Genomic DNA, 20,181 nt, shown 5'->3' with positions numbered 1-20,181 from the left:
TGTCAGAATACCATCACGAGATGGTAGTGCTATGAAGCCTTCTCATACTGCCAGTGTTTGCGGGGAAAATAGACTGGAAATCAGAGAAGGTCGAATTTTCTGATTTCCAATAGCAACAGACAAGAGCACCCACCCTCTTATCTTCTGTAGACGAGTACAACTGTAAAGTTACATTTATCGTTGATTCTAACACATCTTTAATCAATGGACTTCTAGTTCTACTAAGAGTCAGAATTTTAGACTGGTTTTCCAGTTTTTAAGGACTTCTTTATTTCTTGTAATTCTTGTAGTCGAAAACTCTGATCTACACTTGGGGTTAATTTATAGCTCACAGGAGACACAATGTAACAATTTTGACCAAGACAGATTCTCTTCCAGAACTCTAAAGGTGCTAAACACAACATAAACTAAAGTATGGAACTATCTTCAGGAAGTTGGTGTTCAATCCATTCCAGAACCCTGAGCACCCCTTGGTCTTTCACTATCTGTGGAAGGCACAGGTGGTGCTCCTGATAACGGAGATCCACTCCTCTCATGAACATCTAACTCCACCCCAGAGAGAAAGACAGAGACTCAGAGTCTTCATCTTTCTCTTCACACTGTATCAAAGGGAAAGGGGACGGTCTGGGCCCCTCTAGCAGCGTGGCAGCCACTGAGAAAGTTCTGGAGGTGAAAGACCTAATCCCATGGTCTATTCCCAATTTTCTCCAGGAAAACTATAAGAGACCCAGTGAAGAATGGAAGAGCATCTAAAATAGTGAGTGATGACCCTTGATCAAGTTCCAGGAACTCTTCCTGTTGGAAAACAGTTCAAAAATTTGGAAAATCTCCCTGTAAGTTGTTTCCAGCAGTTTCTGCTCCGTCAGTCGGGTTTTGATCATATCTGTGTGTTAGGTCACGATGGTGGCTCCCATACTGGAAAGACTACTAGGCATGGAGGAACTTCACCATGAAAAGTGTCCCAGGTCATCCATGAGCAGTGTAACAAACTTAAAGGTGCTGATGGGAGAGCAGTGCAAACATAGCACACCATTCTCCTTCACAAAGCTTGGAGCCTATGGCCAGACACACCCACAGCCCCATGGCGCACTGCCCCTGAGTGCTTCTGTCACAGCAGTCAGGCGAAATCTAGGGGCACAGTGGGACTGAGGCTGAGTGCCTCAGCCAGACCAACAGCTAGCTGCCAGTCACCCAGCTGTTCTGTCACTCTGTATCACAGTCCCCCATTGGCCACCCTACGCCATGCTGGCCCATATTCAGGAGGCCCATGTCATTAGCCTGAGTTCTCAGGCCACTGGCAGAGGGGTGAATCAGGCAAAATCTGGTGAAGTTCTATCCTAATTCTTTTTTTTCCCCTTTTTATTGCTGATATGAAGAAGTTCTTTACGTATTCGGAATCTGAATCCTCAGTCAAATATGCAATGCAAACATTTTATCTTATTCATCAGCTAGCCTATTCATTTGCCAAACTGACATCAACGGATTATTTTAATTTTGATGATCTCCATTTTCAACCTTTCTTCTTTAATTATTAGTGCTTTTGTGAGGTTAAGCAATCTACCTCAAGGTCACAGGCGTGTTTGGTTATGTTATCTCATAGAAGCTCTATAATAGCTTTATTCAGGTTCATGGTGCATGATAAATTAATTTTTGCCTTTTAAGTAAGTTAGAGTGTGAGATTCTTCTTCTTTTTCATAAATCAATTTGTTCATGTCTACAAAGAAGCTTGCTGAGTTTTGAATGAGATTGTGTTGAATCATTTTGGGAGAAAATAGACAACAATATTGAGTCTTCAATCCATGATCATCATATATCTGCACATTTATTTAGGTTCTCTCTTAATTTCTCTGAACAATTTTTTTTCCTTGTTGCTTTTGCTAGGACAGCAATAGTCAATGCAGTGAGAGGGCTTGCCTTATTCCATACCTTAGAAGAAAAATACTGAATCATATGCTATAAAGTAGAAAGTTACATTAGCAAGGGCATAGAGTCCATCTCGGCCCAAAAGGAGGACCTCTAGGATGATTCTCTTTCATAACAATCCTGGCCAGATAATGTCTCTTTCCATGTTAAAGTCCACCCAGATTTGCTTGCATCTTATTATTAAAACAATAAATAAGTAATACATCTTTTCTGCTGGGAGAAACTTAGAAACATTTTCCAGAATAAGCTTGAACCATCACAACAGCAGCACCAGTAACAGTGCCATATCTACAATGAAGTCCTGGCTGGGGAGAGCCCTCTGCTAGGCATTCGGTGTAGGTATTAATCAAAGAGAAGATGTGCTATTTCTATTCTTAGTATTTCTAGTTTAAGTTAGGTACATATGTGGGGGTGAATTAGATGCCTGAATGGTCAGCAAGGAATATCCAGAAGCTATAAGTTTATCCTCAAAACTGAATGTGTCTTAAACCCTAGTAATACAAAAGCAAAAAGCAAAGGTTCCTAGAAAGCCTCAAAGTTTCTACCAAGAGCTTTGCCCATATTTAAGGTCCATCTTTCTGAAGGTTACACATGCCCATCTCTTTGTCACACTTTTCTCCCCATTTTTTGTGTACTGATGTAGTTAGTGTATACATTAGTTTATTGTGGCTGCCATAACAGAGTACCACAAACTGAGTAGCTTAAAACAACAGAAAGTTATTTTCTCCCATTTCTGGAGGTTACGAGTCCAAAATCAAGGTTTGGCAGGGCCACACTCCTCCTGAATCTTGTGGGAGAGAGTCTTTCCTTCTAGATTCTGGTATTTTCCAGTAGTCTTCAGTGTTCCTTGGCTTCTAGATGCATCACTCCAATTTCTGCCTCCATCGTCACACGACTGTTTTCTTCCTTTGTGTTTTTGTGTCTGTGTCTCCTCTCTTCTTGTAAGGGCACCAGTCGTTGAATTAAGGGTTCACCCTACTCCAGTTGGACCTCGTATTAATCAATTACATCTGCAGCAACCCTTCTTTCAAATAAGGTCATATTCCGAGGTTAGGATTTTGACATATCTTTTTGGGGGATTCAATTCAACCCACAACAGTATCTTTCAAAAATTACCTAGAAAGAAAAGAAAGCATGTCATTACAGAGGACATTAGGAATAGATGATATAGTAACACAGAGCAGATTCTGGATCCAAGCTGCCTTATTTACACCTTGGGCTTGCCACTTAACTGCTGTGCTTGGGCGAGTCACTGAATGCCTCTCTTTTGCCTCATTTCCTCATCTATAAAAGGGGATAATAACATCACTGCCTATCGCATAGGACTGTTGGGAAGAAAAAAGATTAGTTACGTACATAAAATTACATAGAATAGTGTCTGGCATATAATAAATGCTATAGTGTTGTCTATTCTTTAAGGGTTTAAATTTGGAGAAACTGTCTCTTTACCTTTGATCCCTGTGCTCCAAAAAGATACTTTTGTTTACTTCAAAACAATGGCAGTTAAAATCAATTACGCTATCTCAAAAAATTATTAATATATTAAATTTAAAAATATAGACTTTCTTTTGATACCATAAACTCATTATGAAATAAATTCAGTACTCTAATCACTTAGGACTTGTATCTTAGTCAGCATAGTCCAAAATGTTGCACGTTAAAGGTCAATAAAATGTAAATGCTTCTTTGTCACTAAAAGTTCTCTGGTGGTCTAGTGGCTAGGATTCTCTGTAGCTACACACGTCACAACCATTTTCTTTTCCCATTTCTCAAGAAACAAAATTCACAAGTCTAAATATATTCAACTGGATGCAGATTTGTTTCTACAATGTCATGGAAATGACAAAATATATGTGATTTTCTAAGGTCAATACATGAAATGTCTATGGAATTGTGGATTCAAAATAATACCTTCTGTTTCTTATGAAATGACAATTTGTCATGAGGCAACATGATTGTGACTTTTCTTCTACCTGCAAGAGTGAGTTGTGACTGGGGATTTAGAATTTGGCCGCCACAGAAAATGTTGCCTAATATCTATGTTCTTTTCCTTCCCACACTGAAATTTTATCGTCACATAACTTTAAACGGTGGTAAATATTCAGTAAAAAATGAAACAGGAGAATGCGGAAGGAATTGGGATAGTTCATTGCTAGTCATGATGCTTATTTTATCAGTGGTAATAGATGACCCAAAATTTTGACAGTCAGGGAAAAGTGCATATCTGTTTTTTCTGCCAACCTCATACACTTTAAAATCTTTAGGAAGTGCTTTTGTAGATAATATAAAGAAGGCCACTCATATATTTCTGCTTTTATACCAAACTCAGTTCTGCATTTGTTAACACAGAACTAAAGAGTGAACTCTCTAACTTATACATTTGCAAAGCCACTTTGAACTTTTACCTCTAAAACTCCCTAAATATATATACCATATATGTATAAATATACCACATATATTTAGTAAACATGCCCACTAAATATATATATTTTGAATATAAATATATATTTATATATTCATATATACGTATATATTTTAAATATAAATATATATTTATATATTCATATATAAGTATATATTTTAAATATGTATATTTTATATATATCATATAAATATACCCACTAAATATAAATATTTTTATGTATAAACATCCCCACTAAATATATAACTATATATATAAAATATAACTATATATGTTTAGTGGGGATATTTATAAATACAATTTGGCAATGCATTTAGTAGTTTTCAATGGAAAATGTGATGTTAGTATTTTAATTATAAAGAGAAGCAATTATATAAATATGCAAATTAGGCCCTGAAAATTCCAGAAAACATAGTGTAGGAATGCCTCACTTCCATATTAACTGTAAGTCTAAAGGAAAAATAAGCTTTGAAAATCTGAAGAAAGAGGCAAGCAGCTCATGAAAACAAAACTATAAGATGGGAGTCAGTCAATGATTATAATATAGGCAAATAGGAAGGAAACCCTGAAGACAAAATATGAACCAGAAATCAAGAAAGTCTAACATACCTCAAATCATTAAGAACCATTACACTGTCCTAGGAAGCATGACAATTCTCCGAAATTCAGTAAACACCCACAAAATTAAGCAACATATTCATAGGAGGAGCATCCAACTAAATCAACCCTGAGAATTGGGGAATATCCATCCTGCTTTACTATTACCTGTTATGTGTTACTTGGGGTAGCCCATCTGTTTGCAACAGATGCCTAATCCCATCTCAGAGAATGCTGCTCTCTACAGTCAGCTGCAATGGGACCAAGGGAAACAAACAGTGACCTGGCTCTTTCGAAGTGGATTATTTTACCCAGTAAAGCATCAGGAAAGAAAGGCAGCTTGGATTCATCCTCAGCAGGGTATTTTAGAAGATGGCTCATACCACTCTGTCCATCTCCCTTGGTGTGGCGTGGACCTAGCCTTTGAATAGCATCTTTTTAAGGTACCTATTAATCAATCTTATTCTGATTGAGTAGGTATGAGGAATAGCGAGACTACTTTGTATGCCAGATTTGGAATCACCGGGGAAACACTCCAGCTGTGTTTCACATGAAGAATCAGTATTCCACATAAGCTCATTCTGTTCATGGCAAAAATGCTTTCATGACTCTCTTGACTCTGTGAGATGCTTTTATGAAAATTACTAATATTGACTCAGTAGAAAAGGATACAAAAAGCCATTTGCTTAAGTATTTTGGCAACATGCCCATGAAACATTTTGAAGAATACTATGAAACCTGTCCATTCTACTTCTTACTGCATTACAATTCAAAAATATATACATATTCTCCCTGCTGGTTTATCAAGAATATGTGTTTATAACCATTTTATAGATGTTTTTTCAAAAATCTGTATAGAACACCTAGGGAGGGATTACCACTCAAAATATTTTGAACTTCTGCATTAAATTACTTGTGCTTTAAAATTGTCCTTAAAAGAGATAGGATGAATAGACCAAAGCAAACTGTGTTTTGAAGCATGAGGTATGGCACATGTCTGAATAGATAATACAGCAGAGAGAGAGAAAGAAAGGTAACATGAAGAAATTACTGAAAGATCAAAAAGCTTTGAAACTTTACAGATCAACGTTAAAAAGCCATTTGTTCAGCTGCTGGCCCCATGGCCAAATGGTTAAGTTTGCACACTCTGCTTCAGTGGCCCAGGGTTTCACTGGTTTGGATCCTGGGCCCGGACATGGCACCGCTCATCAGGCCACGTTGAGGTGGCGTCCCACATAACACAACCAGAAGGACCTACAACTAGAGTATACAACCATGTGCTGGGGGGCTTTGGGGAGAAAAAGAAGAAGAAAAATATTGATCTAAAGAAAACCATTAGTCCAATAAAAAATTATGTGCATACCTACTATGTAACTATAAACAGTAGAGAAATTGGATATAAACTCATGAAGGCATCAATTTCTCCACACCTCCTAGTGCTTGCAATCTGGATAGCAATGTCAATGTAAACAACCAACTTTGATAGAATCATATATGAAGTGAGGCAATGGGAGCATTTATTATGCATGGTAGCTGAAGAAACTAACATTAATGTTAAATTTTCTTATAAGTTTAGAAGTTTTATTGACTAAAGAGCCATTTTTAAAACAACTTTGATTTATTTAACATGTCCTAAATACATGGGTATAATAGAAAAATGTTACAGTTGAATACATCCAGAATACTTCAACCATTTACTAAGAAGCATAATGTAAAAAAATAGGACTATCTTTATTTCAAAACCCCAGCCACACAACTTTTTACCGTGGTACATTTTCTGGTCTGCAACTGTGCCTGATTCACAGTAAATACTACACGTAATACTTGTTGAATTAATTTATAATTTTCATATTCTAGAAAACAAAAATGCTGGCAAAAGTAAAATCATAATAAAATATGAATATGACTTGGCTTTGTATTTCAAAAATTCTAATTAAATTCCTAATAATTTCCTTTGTCTCAGATCATTTTACCCTACGTGTACATGAAGAACAAGTGTAAAATGTCAAAGAATGCTTTTATTTAACATGGTAGATTCTCTCCCCTTCCCCTGTCAGATCTCTATTTTCTCCAGTACAAGAACAAAATAAAGGGAGATAGAGGTCTTACATGGTAATTCTATGCTACTGCTTAGGAGATGAGTAAAAATTTAGAGGCATCCTACAAGTTCCGACTTGAGAGCAGCCCATAAAGCTGACTTGCTTTGTGATTAACTTCTGTCAACTTAAAAAGTAAATTGGCCAGTTGTTTCACTTGCAAAATGAATTTATTTGGGAATAACCAAAAGAATTGCAATTGGAGATAAGCAGGCTATAGCTGACCCCACAGGCAAATCCAGAGAAACAAAGGAAGGGATTGGCATTTATAGAGAAAAAGGGAGAGTTGGGTGGGGCTGTAATAAACAAAGAATCCATTGGAGGAAAAAACCGGGAGTCCAAAGTATAAAGGCTTCTCATTGGCGGAGTTGCTACAGTCTCTTCTTGGCTGTGCTGTTGCCAAGTGGGGAGAGAAATCTTCTTTCCTCCCACTGAGTAGTAAAGTAGTAAATACCTTTTTGTCAAAGATGCAAGCTTAGTCTCTTCTTGTTTGGAGTAACTGACCACAAATGATAGGGCATCAGAGCTCCCCCTACAGGCCTTCCCCACTCCAACTTAGTTGAAATTTGTTTTATTAATTTCACACTTGGATTTTGATTTTACCTCCTGGGATGGGTATGACACATTAAGAGGTAAGCAGGAGCCTAAATTAATCATACCAGATATTGGTTGGTTTTAATGTCTTTAATAATAAAATAAAAGTTGGACATATATGCTTGTATTCTGTATTAAAATTGTTTTGAGTAGACCGTTATTTCCAAAAGTCCAAGGATCATGGATTTATAGATGAGAAAATCCAGAGAGGTTAAGTGAATTTTATGAATTCAAATAGTTAGTCGAAGAAACAGCGTAAGACTCAAGTCTCCTAATTTGGCAGCATTAATTCTTAAATTGTTAGATTTTTAAGGCACAATGTAATGGCATTAAGTATGAGCAAAAGCCACACTCCAAGAAATGCACTTTGAATAGGTCGAGTGGAAAAGCATCCGCCATGAGCACCATTTGATATAAGAATCCCCAAGCAGGAAAAGTTGCTTTAGGCTCCCCAGGGAAACAGGAAAGGGGTTATTATCGAACATTTTCTGAGTCTGCATGTGAATTTCTCCTTTCACTATCTGTTCATATCCTGTCATCCGATAGGCTGAAGTATTGACATGGCAACATCTGGACTCCTGGGAACACATGAGTCTTCCCGTCGAAGTTTGTCTTTGTCACCCCCTCTGGTCGTGCCTACGTGTCTCATGTAGTGCTGAAATTCTTTAGGTTGCTCTTCTTCCAAGCTGCTATTAACGATGCCCAGGGACTGAAAGACGTCTGTTCATTAGCACCAAATTTTTTTTTTCAACTAAACTGGAAAATGCTCTTTCATGTATTAGCTCTTTAGATAAAGAACAGCACAAGGTTGACTCAAGGAAAATTTAGCTGGCTTTGGATGGAGCCAAGTGTTTGGGAAGTGACAGAGACATTTGAAATCATTAGATAGGAAAAAGATTGTCCTAAGGGAAGGGTAATGCCCTAAATAAAACATCAATTGGTTAATTCATGCAATTTTATTACAGATGCTTCCTAACAGAGATAATTTTAAAATCCTATAGAAAAGATTGTGTGTGGGTGTGCACACGTGTGTGCATGTGCGTGCATACATGCGTGTACACACAGTAGAGTTTTCAGTCCTTTCCATCTGGTCGTGGAAGCCGCCTGCTGCGGCCCCAGCCCCTCTCAGGACCTGTAGCAATCCCGTCTAGTGTGCCAACTTCTCAGTGCATGAGACCTGAAGTTATTTTCCTGCCATTCTTCTTTACCAGATGTTCCCAAAAGTGTCCCAGATTTTCTTATACAACACAAACATCACTTTCTCTTTTTCTCTTCACCTGTGGTCATTGGCACTATTGCTTAGTGGTTATGTATCTAGCTTCTCTGCTCTCCAGATCCCTGCAGGTAATCGTAGGCTCCTTGGCCTAACCCAAATAATTGAGTGGGCTCTTGAATGCTTCTAGGAGTGGATCCTTTCTTGTTATCCATAGCCACTGGCTAGAATCCACCTATGAATTATCTATGCCCAGATGACAATATAATGCCACAGATTTATCTGATTTTGACTAGTAACCAATACAATCAGCCGTGTCCTGACCATCGTGGGGAAAGTTCTATATTAGACTTTGACTTCCACTGAAGGGGAGAGAGAGTGCAGCAACAAGTTTCTTTCTCTTTGTCTCCATGCAAGGGGACCCTGAGTTACTTTATCTTATAGAGAGTTAGAATTAAGGAAATTAAGTGCTCCTAAGGAGATCAGTTTCTTAGACACATGTTTTTAATCAAGGACTCAAGTCTGCTGCCACACAAAGCAAACAGTCCTGCTTGCTTGCAAATGCTACTTCTCTCTTGAAAGAAATTTCACATTTTAATTTTACATCTTAAGGTTCATTTTATGCTTCATCTCTATGTGCTATTTCTAAGTTTTTAATGCTATTCCGTTGCAATATATACGAACCATCTTTGTGCAAAGTTGCAAATGTTGATGGTAATGTGACTAAATTATTCCAACAGATCTAAGGACATGGCAGCAACTGCAATCAGAGGTACACGACTCTCGACTTTGAAGTTTTTAATAAGGTGCCCAGTGGCATGGGAGCCCTGCAGATCAGAGCGAGGGTCCTATCAGTTCTTTTGAGGCTTCTCCCTTTACCATTCTCCTGGGGCTTGTCCAATATTTCTCTAATTAAGGTTTCTAATAATTTCCTTTGTCTCAGATCATTTCACCCTAAGTGTATGTGAAGACCACGTTTAAAAGTTTAAAATATTTCTGGATATTTTGGCTAATTTCCAGCTTTCTCATCAGGGGCAAATAACTGGTAATGACCTTAGAACGTTTCTGAGAACTTCTTGTAAAACGGGGAAATTTACCTGGAATACCATCCCCTTAGTGGGCCAAGGTCTCAGGCCTTCAAGTGTATTCCTCACCTTAATAATAACATTTTTATTAACTTTTTGACATAAGTATAATATGCAGAGAACAAAAGTACACAGATGGTAATAACTGTATAAATTAGTTAAATTCTACAAAGTGAACATATCATAGCAGCACATAGATAAAGAAATAGAATATTATCAAAACCTCAGAGGGCCCCTCTTACCATCACAATATCCCCCAGGATAAATTATCCTAGGATCCAAAAATTTAAATTATTTTGCCTGTTTTTGAAATTTATATGATTAGGGTTATATCAAATGTTCTCTTTTATATGTTTCTTTCACCTTTTTTTGTTAACTTGTTTGTGAGATTTATCCATGTATTTTTGTGCTGTAGTAGCTTGTTAATTCTTGATGCTTTAGGATTACATTGTAGAAAGAAACCCTACTTTATTCAACTATTGTAAAGCTGATAGAAATTTGTTTTATTTCTACTCTTTTGGCTATAATGAAAGGTTCTGGAATGAACAACATCATATATGTCTTCTAGGGAACATACATAGCCATCTCTGCTGAGTATACACTTGAGTGAAATTTTTGGATCCCGGAATTATGTTCAACTTCAAAAGGTAAGGCAAAGTCTTCGTGCCCTTCGATCTACACTCCCACTTCCAGTGCTTGGTTGTTCCAGGTTCTCCACATCTGTTCCAAATCTTGATATTGTCTAACTTCTTTTATTCCTGGAATAATGTCTTGTGGTTTGACTGACATTTCCCTAAATGACCAATCATTTTAAGCACCTTCTTATATGTTTTTAGCTAATTCAGAATCATCTCCAATGAAGTGCCTGTTATAGTTTGTATTCATTGTTTATTCCTGTGACTTCCATTTTATTATTTATTTGTAGACTTTTATGCACACACATATACACCCTGGAAACAATTTTTTTTCAGGTATGTATTTTGTGAATATTTTCTTCCAATCTGTGTTTGTTTTTCGCTCTACTACTGTATTTTGCTGAGCAAAACTCCTTAATGTTGTTGTCCAATTTTTTACTTACGGCCAGTGCTTTTTTGTTCAAGCTTTCTTTGCCTACCCTGGAAAACGATGATAGTCTCCGAAAGGTTTATTATTTGCTGATCACATATAGATGTGTACTATGTCAAGATTTATTTTTGTTTATGATGTAAGGTAAAAAACTTTTTCTCATAAAAATATCCAGTACATCCAGCTTATCTTATTGAATATACCATTATTTCCCTGTTGCATTTCAGCATCCCTTTGTTGTATATCAGGCAATCATCTATGTGTGACCATTTCCAGACTGCCTATTTTCTACCAATGATCCATTTTTCAATCTTTGTAACAATACCACACTGTTTTATCTCTATATGGATCTTGATAATTCTATCTCTGAAATCCAGTAGAATTCTTAACTTTTGTCCTTCTTAACGATATATTTAGCCATTTTTGTCTCTTTCAATTTACATATAAATCTAATCTATCAATTTATTCTAAAAAATTACATATCTCTTAACATTAGAACAATTAAATTTATTAAGCCTGTGATTATAATTCTTGATAGATTGTGTCAGTTGATTTTATAAAAAGCTTTAAATATACATCTTTCTGGCTAGGTGGTGAAACGTATGTTTTCCTAAGATATGTATTCCAATAAAAGAGCATTGCTATCTTATCTAAAATTCTAGACTGCTGGTAGTCATTGAAATATAAGAAAAAGCATGTACCTTTTGTGTCTTTGTGTATGTGTTTGTGATATAGAGAGTAAATTCTGGAATATATTGGTAAATAAATTAAAGATTATAGGCCTACCATATTCCAAAATTGAAAACATTTGGGTTTTATTATCAATTTTTGTCATAGTCCACTGACTTAGTTTATTAACAGTCCTCTTTCGGGCTCTCACCTTACTTGATGACTGATGAAATTGCTAATCCTAAGAAACAAAGACTAAATAAGGCCACAATTGATCACTCTCCCGTCTTTTTTTTAAGAGCAATTTGATTTGTTATTTTCTTTTTAACTAAGGCAGTCACTCTTAATTGAATAAATGGCTACAAACAGCAACAATACACGTCTTACAGGGCTTTCAGAGTATTATACAAAATGAGGTAGCTAAAGATCAGTGCCTAAAAAACACTGCCACTAAATAAATATTAATTGTATCCCTTTGAAAATCAATTGGCTATCTGGTAGACCATGGCAGACTGTGCATTGGTTCACATGTCATTATTAGAGTAAAAGCATGTATGCATTTTTAGATTCTAGAGGTGGAACAGATTATTTTTGAAAAATGAAATGTTATGACTAAGACTATTAATCCTCACAGAATAATAAAATAGTCTTTAATTATTTAGATAATTAAGCCAAACTCTTGACTTTAGTTTTGGTCAGAAATGGATTTGTTTCGTTATTTTTAGGAAGGCAAAATGGCTATTTGTTTGGAAAGAAAAATGTTAGAAACAGTCAGAATGAAATACGCACAATCAAAACAGAAAGAAATTAAAAAAACATACACGAATATTGCACCATTACCTATTTTTTGAAGTTCAGTCTAATGATCCGTATGTCTAGCCACATAAGCATAGAATGCAAAACAGTTTTAAATACAGAAAGATTGTTAACACACATGGATTTTTATATTAATGACCCTTACCAAGCAGTGTGTTGTTACAAGGAGCCCATATAGATGAGAACAAAATCTAAAGGTTTGCTTTATATTCACGTGTTACAGTCAGAACCTGAAGTTCTCTTAAACTTTTACAGTTTTATGCACTCATAATTTCTTCATAAGGATTTTACTTTAAAGGTATAATTACTTAGGAAAAGGATTCTTTCCTTTTATCTAGTTACTAATAAATATTTCAATCTTTCCATTTCTTTTTCCTGTAAGTCGAATCAAAAGCAACGGGCAAAGGACAATAGTGTGTTAAATAAAGTATGTATACCAACCACAAAGAAAACCAGCTTGTAACATTTTATAATACATTTAAGTGCTTTTACATTTTTTATTATGATTGACCCCAAATCATTCCAGATAAGCAGCCAAATCATCGTCTTTTAAAAACTTGACTCCATTGTATTTGGTAGAGGAAAGACCACAGGTTTTGAAGTTTGTCTTAGCTGAGCACAAATATCAACCTCCTTGCTTACTAGCTGCATAATATAGTTAGATTTTTTCACCTCTCTGTCTCTTATTTACTTCCTTTATAAAATAAGAATAACATTCCTCATGATCTAGTTGTTTTTAGAATGAAAGGAAATAATGAATGCACATCATTTAGTGCATTGTTTCGGCAAGTAGGAAGTCGACGAATACTACTAGATCCATTACTCTTAATTGTTCATTTATAGTTGAATCAAAAATTATATTCCAAACCTGAAACTCACTAACATGTGTGATAATCCTAAATATGACTTTGAACTTTAAATCAGACTCTAAGTGACTATTGATAGTACTGCTAAAGAAATATTGTTACAGATCATACTGGAAAAATTCTATGCATATGCTTTTTGTACAAACAAGTTTTTAGTTTGTATGTTTGTAATAGTACTTCATCATTTAGTAAAAAAAATCCATTGTTCTGACAACATATCAGGACTTTATGCTTATTTTAATCTACCTCTTTTCCCAAGATCTGTGATTATCCTCAAATTATTACAAAATGAGAAATTATCACTCCAATAGTGCACGTATATACTATGAATATTTAATAAATTTCTGAATCAATTCTACTTTTTAGCTATAATTTTATGAGTTGTATGGAAAAAAAGAAGTCTTGAACAAACATAAAGTCTGTTTAAGATACTTAGATGGTAGAAAATATTGGGCCAAATCTATCTCAGTGTAGAATTTTTCCACAGCATCCTTTATTCTGCACCTCACCAAGCTTGAATAACATTAAGAGATTCAGATGTATTTGCTTATTCTCACAGAATATTTTTACTTGGCTATTTGACTGTTTTATAGATTTACTGTTTATGGAATTATCAGGAGTGGCATTAATGATTAAGTATTTTGAAAGGGACAAAATAGTGGTAAAATGGAATTACCTCCATACCATTGAGTTTTGGGAACAATAAAGATAAGCAAAGTCCCTGGCGTTATTGTTGAATAGTTTTCTGTACGTGCGTGGGAGAGAATAGAGCGCTGCTGTTATCTGTACTGCGTAGAGTTGAACAGAAAGTACGACGGCAAGATGCATTCTGAAAGACCAGCTAAAGGCCAGTCTCTCAGCTCTCAGCAATGCAGCAGAAGCTTCAACTTCGTTACTGATAACCTGATATTTATAAGCCTGGGTGTCATAGGTTTTAGCCTGTTCTGATTTGGACCTCATGAGCTTCACATTATGAATTTAGAGTCACACTGTGAGTCAAAGGAAATAAAATAATTTTAGTAAAGGAGAATATTGAGAGTGGTTACAGTAATCCAAATTTTTTGCTGGAATTTATTTCACATAGACAGAGCTTTAACAGGTCCCCTTAATAGAAATTGGTCAATATATTGCAAGCAAATTTGAGATTTTGAGCAATAATTTTATAAAATAATAAAAAGTTTTAAAAGTATAAAATATATAGCAGCCAATGTTCTATTGGGTTGTTTGCTTTTTCACTTATTAATTAAAAGGAGTTCATCTTATGTTCTGGATATGAGTCCCTTGTCACATATGTGTACTGCAAATACCTTCTTCTACAGTGTTGTTTTCTAAATTTTTAGTCTCTTAGTGGTTTGTTTTGATGAAAAAAGTTTTTAATTTTAATGTAGCTTAATTGATCAAGTTTTTTCTCTATGGAAAACATTTTTGGTGCACAGTTTAAGAAATCATTGCTTATCGCCAAGTTTTGAAACCATTTACTGAGTAGTAGGATGGATGAAGGAAGTGTGGTATGTTCATGCAATTGAATAGCACACAGTGAGGAAAATGAATGAAGTATCTTTACATGTAACAACATGATATTAAGTGAAAGAAGCCCAATGCTTGCACCGTATGTCCATATACACTACACGGTATCTTCAAAAACGTGCGGAATTAATCTATGGTGATAGAAGTCAGGACAATGATTGCTGTTGGTAGACAGGAGGTGACTGGTATGAAGGGGCTCTGGCATCGTGGTAATGTTCTTCTTCCTGACCTGTGTGGTTATTACACAGGTATGGTCATTCTTTGAAAATTCCTCAAGTTCTACAGTTAAGATTTCTGCATCTCTCTGTATATATATTATAGATCAATACAATTTCAAATAAGTTTTATAAAGAGAAAGAATTGAGCAGAAGAAATTGAACATAGTGAGAACAGAACTTTTAAGAGCTGTGCTCTAAGAAGGATTTAGAATTGTAAACCCAATGTCAGATTGAATGCTTCCTCTGCTCTGCATAAAACATGTCTAAAAGGAAATACAAAATGATCTGCTCATTTTCTTGGTTTTATGACAAATCTTCATTTAAGAATAATAAAGAAAACATTATATGTCCCTAAACTATATGATAGAATCAGAAAGAATATATCCCTGAATTATGCAATCACAATTTCAAATTTTAAATTGGTGACTGTTTCTTTACAAATATGTGATATTTTATTTCTTTAAAACGTTAATTTTCAGATATTGTAATACTGTGTCCAAAGTCATAGTATGTTGGTATTTATATAAATCTAGATTGTCAATGTGGATGGAAGAAAACATTTGCTTTCATCTACTAACTATACTATTGCTACTTTTAACTACAAAATGGGAGTTTAAAACTACCTAAGTGATTTAATTGCTATTATTTAGTAATACTGTAACTGTAGATGTTAGTTTTAAACTAATTTTTGTTGAATTTTGAAAAAGTAAATAGTAAGACTTTCTTGTCCAAATGTTTTTCTTCCCTGGTGAAAGTGAAAATAGTCTAACTACATGACAGTATATTCTTACGTTAAATATTAAATCTTTATTAAATATTAAATATTTTGAGCTAAGAGATACCTTAACTCTTTTCTTGCATCTTTAGGGGATAATATCAGAAAGTGTTGGATATAAATACATACAAAAGCAATTGTAGTCGATAAAATCTTCACATATAGAAGATTTCCTGATTGTTCCTGAACTGGAAAAAATGCAATACTTGATGTCTCACTTTGTGGAGGCACAAATGGTTTTGACAAATATATGATAATGATGAGTATGCTTTATTTGTATTCATTCAAACTGCTCTTGCCTAAGTAGGTAAATATATATAAGATTTCAGTATCAATTTGTGACCAGTTTATTTATAAGTGCAATTTATGTTATGATTACTTCACATAGTATATCTGTCTGGGCAATTCTTTAATCTCCAGGGAGATGATTCATAAGTGATGGTCGATAACTACTTAGGAAACAGGAGGATAAATTTATCGTCTTAGGCTATAAATGATGCTAAGAAACAGCAAAAACTTAATACTTTTTTAAAGGGAGGCATATATGTGAGAGGAAAACTTATGAATTAGTGTATTTAATAACAAGAATTACCACTTAATGGGCATGCATGAAGAACTTTGTGCGCTGCATGGGTACAATAAAATTCTAGTATATGAGGAGCTGAAGATGAAGCTGGGAAAATATGCATAAAGTAAAATATTTATATGTGAAAGGACATTCCGTGCCACGTCATTATGTACTGTTTATGGAACTGATGAAAGGTGTGATACCAGTTTCTTATGATGAGAATATTGATTTTGTGTAGACTTTCAGTAAGTAGCTTGAATATTTGTTCCAATAGATTAGCTGTATATTGGTAGTCAAACCTGATATAAAGTTAAAGGTTTTATTAAGAATAAATATTTCAGAAATCTGGGACCCGTAAAAGAAAAATGCAGGTTCATAAAAATCATGAGTATATATATGTAAACATATATAAATATATATGTGTATATATGTAGATAGATATAATTTAATATAGTGTATGTCATATGCACTCACATACATTTTTCAATGTAGTCGACACACTTTGTAATTACATAGCACTAGTTCACCGAAGTAAGTTGAGTTATACCCAGAAGCACGCCTTGAATAAGATTTTGAGTGCAGGTGGCTTGTTTGGTAGGTAATCCCAAGACACTGTTGAGAGGAGTGAGAAAATGAGACAAAAAAAAGAGAAGAAAATCTATACAGGGCATAACGTTAATAATGAAGTTATCTCTTTGGGCAATTAAAGCTTAATACCTTTAGGAACCTCTGGAAGGCAGTATGGAACATTGATTAGTTATCTCTGAGGGCCACAGAAATGGGGGTGTTTGTACTTCAACTCCCATCCATCATTTGTCGAGAGGAGCAAGTGCGGGTGCTAACTCCTAGGACCTCTGATCTACCCAATAAGTAAACCTAAAAGTGGAACCCAGGCAGAGAAGGTGCTTGCTCTAGGACACTGCCCGCAGGCACTAGAGTAATGGTGAATGCGAGAGACGTGGAGGGGTGCTGGGAGTGTCTGCGACAAGAGGTAGTCACAATGTGCTGGGCAGAATTCTAAAAGGGCCACCAAGGTTCCCACCCTGTGGGGTGGAGGCCTTGCATAATCCCCTTCCTTGGGTGCATTCAGAACCTCTGAGTATGATGGGTCTCACTCCATGCTTGTGTTGTGTTACATGGCAAAAGAGATTTCACATACGCCATTAAGACGACAAATCAGTTGATTCAAAGTTAATCAAGAGGGACGTGACCTGGGTAACCTGACTTAATCAGGTGGGATCCTTTAAAAAGAAAGACGTGCAAAGAGTGATTGAGATTTTCTCCTGCTCATCTTGAAGAAAATGGAAGCTGCCCTTAATCTTATAGCTGTAAGGGACTGAATTCTGCTAACTGCTTATATGAGCTCACATGAGACTGCAGCCCTGGCCAACACCTTACCTTAAGACTGCGGGACTCTGAGCAGAGAACCCAGTTGTGCCTGGATTTCTGAACTACAGAAACTGTGAGACGGTAAATTTGTGTTGTTTTAAGCTGCTCTGTTCACGTTAATTTTCTATGCATCAATAGAACACTAATACATGTAGGCATTTAACACATGCACACGTGTAAAGCTTACAGATTTGTTTTAAAAATCACAGGCATTGCAGTTTCTTTTTTCTCTAGCTCAGGCTGATTTAATCATTTCATTCACCAAATCTTAATATCCTTTTCACTTGTAATATTTGTTTTACTAAACACATGTGCATGTCCTTGCCCAGCTCTGGTGTTTTCCCAAGCTCAACTTTTAAGTACTCAATCATTTCTCCAAGGTGAGGGCCACCCTTTTTCTTTGTTGTAATATCAGTGGTGCTGTTTTGCTTTGATTGCCACTATTTTGTAAACTGCTATCTACATCACCAAAATCCCAGCCACCATCCTCTCCACTGTAACATTCAGCATCCTCATCTACTCATTTTTTTTTTCTTTTTTGGTGAGGAAGATTGACCCTGAGCTAACACCTGTTGCCAATCTTCCTCTTTTTGCTTGAGGAAGATTGTTGCTGAGCTAACATCAATGGCAATCTTCCTCTATTTTGTATGTGGGATGCTGCCACAACATGGTTTGATGAGCAGTGTGTAGGTCCATGCCCAGGACCCGAACCTGTGAACCTGGGGTTGCCTAAGTGGAGTGGGCAAACTTAAGCAATATGCCACTGGGCCAGCCTCTCCTCCACTTCTTCATAACGACTTCTACTACTTTCTTCTGTCTTTGTCCACATTTACCCAGCAATCTATATGTACAGTTACTCTCTTTACCTCAATGGCTAAGTGGTTTAATTCCTTCTCTGTCTAGCTCATCTAAATCTCCATAAAATGCTGCATGTAGCACACACACATATGCATGCATACAAACATACTACGCAGTAGACATTATTCATTAATTTTGTTAGAGTCCAAAATGATACATGGATTAATATATCAATGTGTACACATATAAGGGAATGATTAAATAAGAAAAAACTAGCTTATCTGAACATCCAATTCACCTACTCTGACCTCCACTCAGAAAAGAGAGATCAATGTTTTGTTTCTAAGTCCTTTGAAGAAAAACTAGATAGAATTTCCCAGACTGGGAAATGATAGAGAGAATTGATTGGAAGACTAAATGTAGAAACTTCTTTCAAAAAATGGTTGGTTTTTGAGCATGCAGCAAGAATTTGGAATTATCCACAAATTTTGTGGATATTCTGAAGAATGAGTGACGTAAACCATACCCTCATGCAGAATCTCACAAACAAAACAGACCTCAGAGGAAAATTTCACCCAGGGAAGTTTGAGCCTAGACCCCAGGACTTCATGTCTCAGTAGAGTTTCCCACTCTCTGTGAACACAAGCTATGAGGTTTCTTACCTTTTAGGATTATGTAGACTTATATAATTAGCATATCAATAGTGACCACTGAGACTGAAGAAAGATAATGAGAGCCCTAAACAGATATTCTAGACTGAAGTATACCTCCTGGAAGCTCTGACGACCTTTGGAGCTGGCTTCATAATGAATGGAAATGAGGCTCCCCACCATTTTAACTTTAGTGAGAAAAATAAGCTCCATAATATATTTATTTATATTTTATTTTGATAGTTGAGGAAAATTCAGGCATAGTCATACCCATTCTTGGAAGGAAGGAAGGAAGGAAGAGTGAAAGAAAGAGACAGAGAAAGAAAGAGACAGAAAGAAAGAAAAAAGAAAGGAAGGAAGGAAGGAAGAAAAAGAAAGAAAGAATGAAAGCTAGATGGATAGATAGATAAGTCACTTAGCAGATACATGGATAAATAGGTAGATAGATGAGAGGTTACTAATTAGGGAAGCTAAATAGGTAGATGGATAGATAAATTGATAAGAAGATATAGAAAATGCTGTTAGATAAATTTCCTAATTATTGATATTTAAAAATCCATGTAATGATTACAAGAATAAAGACGTAAGCCCTGGGGCATCGCTTTATTCATGACTGAATAGTGGTTACATCAGGAATGCCCATGTAACGGTCTTTTAGGGAAAGCTGCAAACCATAGTTAACCAACCGAAGCTTCAGGCTAGATTTGGGGAGGGAGTTCATAATTATACAAATTAGAGAAAGGCCACCATGATGAAGTTAATGTCTCTCCCAAATGAACAAAAAAGTTAGTCAACTACCATGAAACTAGCAAATAGTTAAGTTGCTAATTAGCAATCATCTTAAAATGTCTTTCATGCTGAAGACTTGTTAATTCTTACATCAAGTCATTTTTGTAGACAGCAGGGAAAA

At 35.7% G+C, this 20,181-nt stretch overlaps 1 long non-coding RNA gene across 1 annotated transcript in view; it reads right to left on the bottom strand.

Annotated features, from left to right (window-relative positions):
- Positions 1 to 2,917: 2,917 nt before the first annotated feature.
- Positions 2,918 to 20,181, bottom strand: part of LOC139084998 (uncharacterized) — a 664,841-nt gene continuing 647,577 nt past the window's right edge. The window contains exon 4 of the long non-coding RNA XR_011542936.1: positions 2,918 to 3,039. This is a non-coding gene — a long non-coding RNA (uncharacterized lncRNA). The remainder of the gene's footprint in view (positions 3,040 to 20,181) is intronic.

This window comes from Equus przewalskii, chromosome 8 (assembly GCF_037783145.1).
Source record: "Equus przewalskii isolate Varuska chromosome 8, EquPr2, whole genome shotgun sequence".
Classification (NCBI taxonomy): domain Eukaryota; kingdom Metazoa; phylum Chordata; class Mammalia; order Perissodactyla; family Equidae; genus Equus; species Equus przewalskii.
Note: the sequence above shows the minus strand (reverse complement) of the source record. Positions and strands in the feature narration are given on the sequence as shown.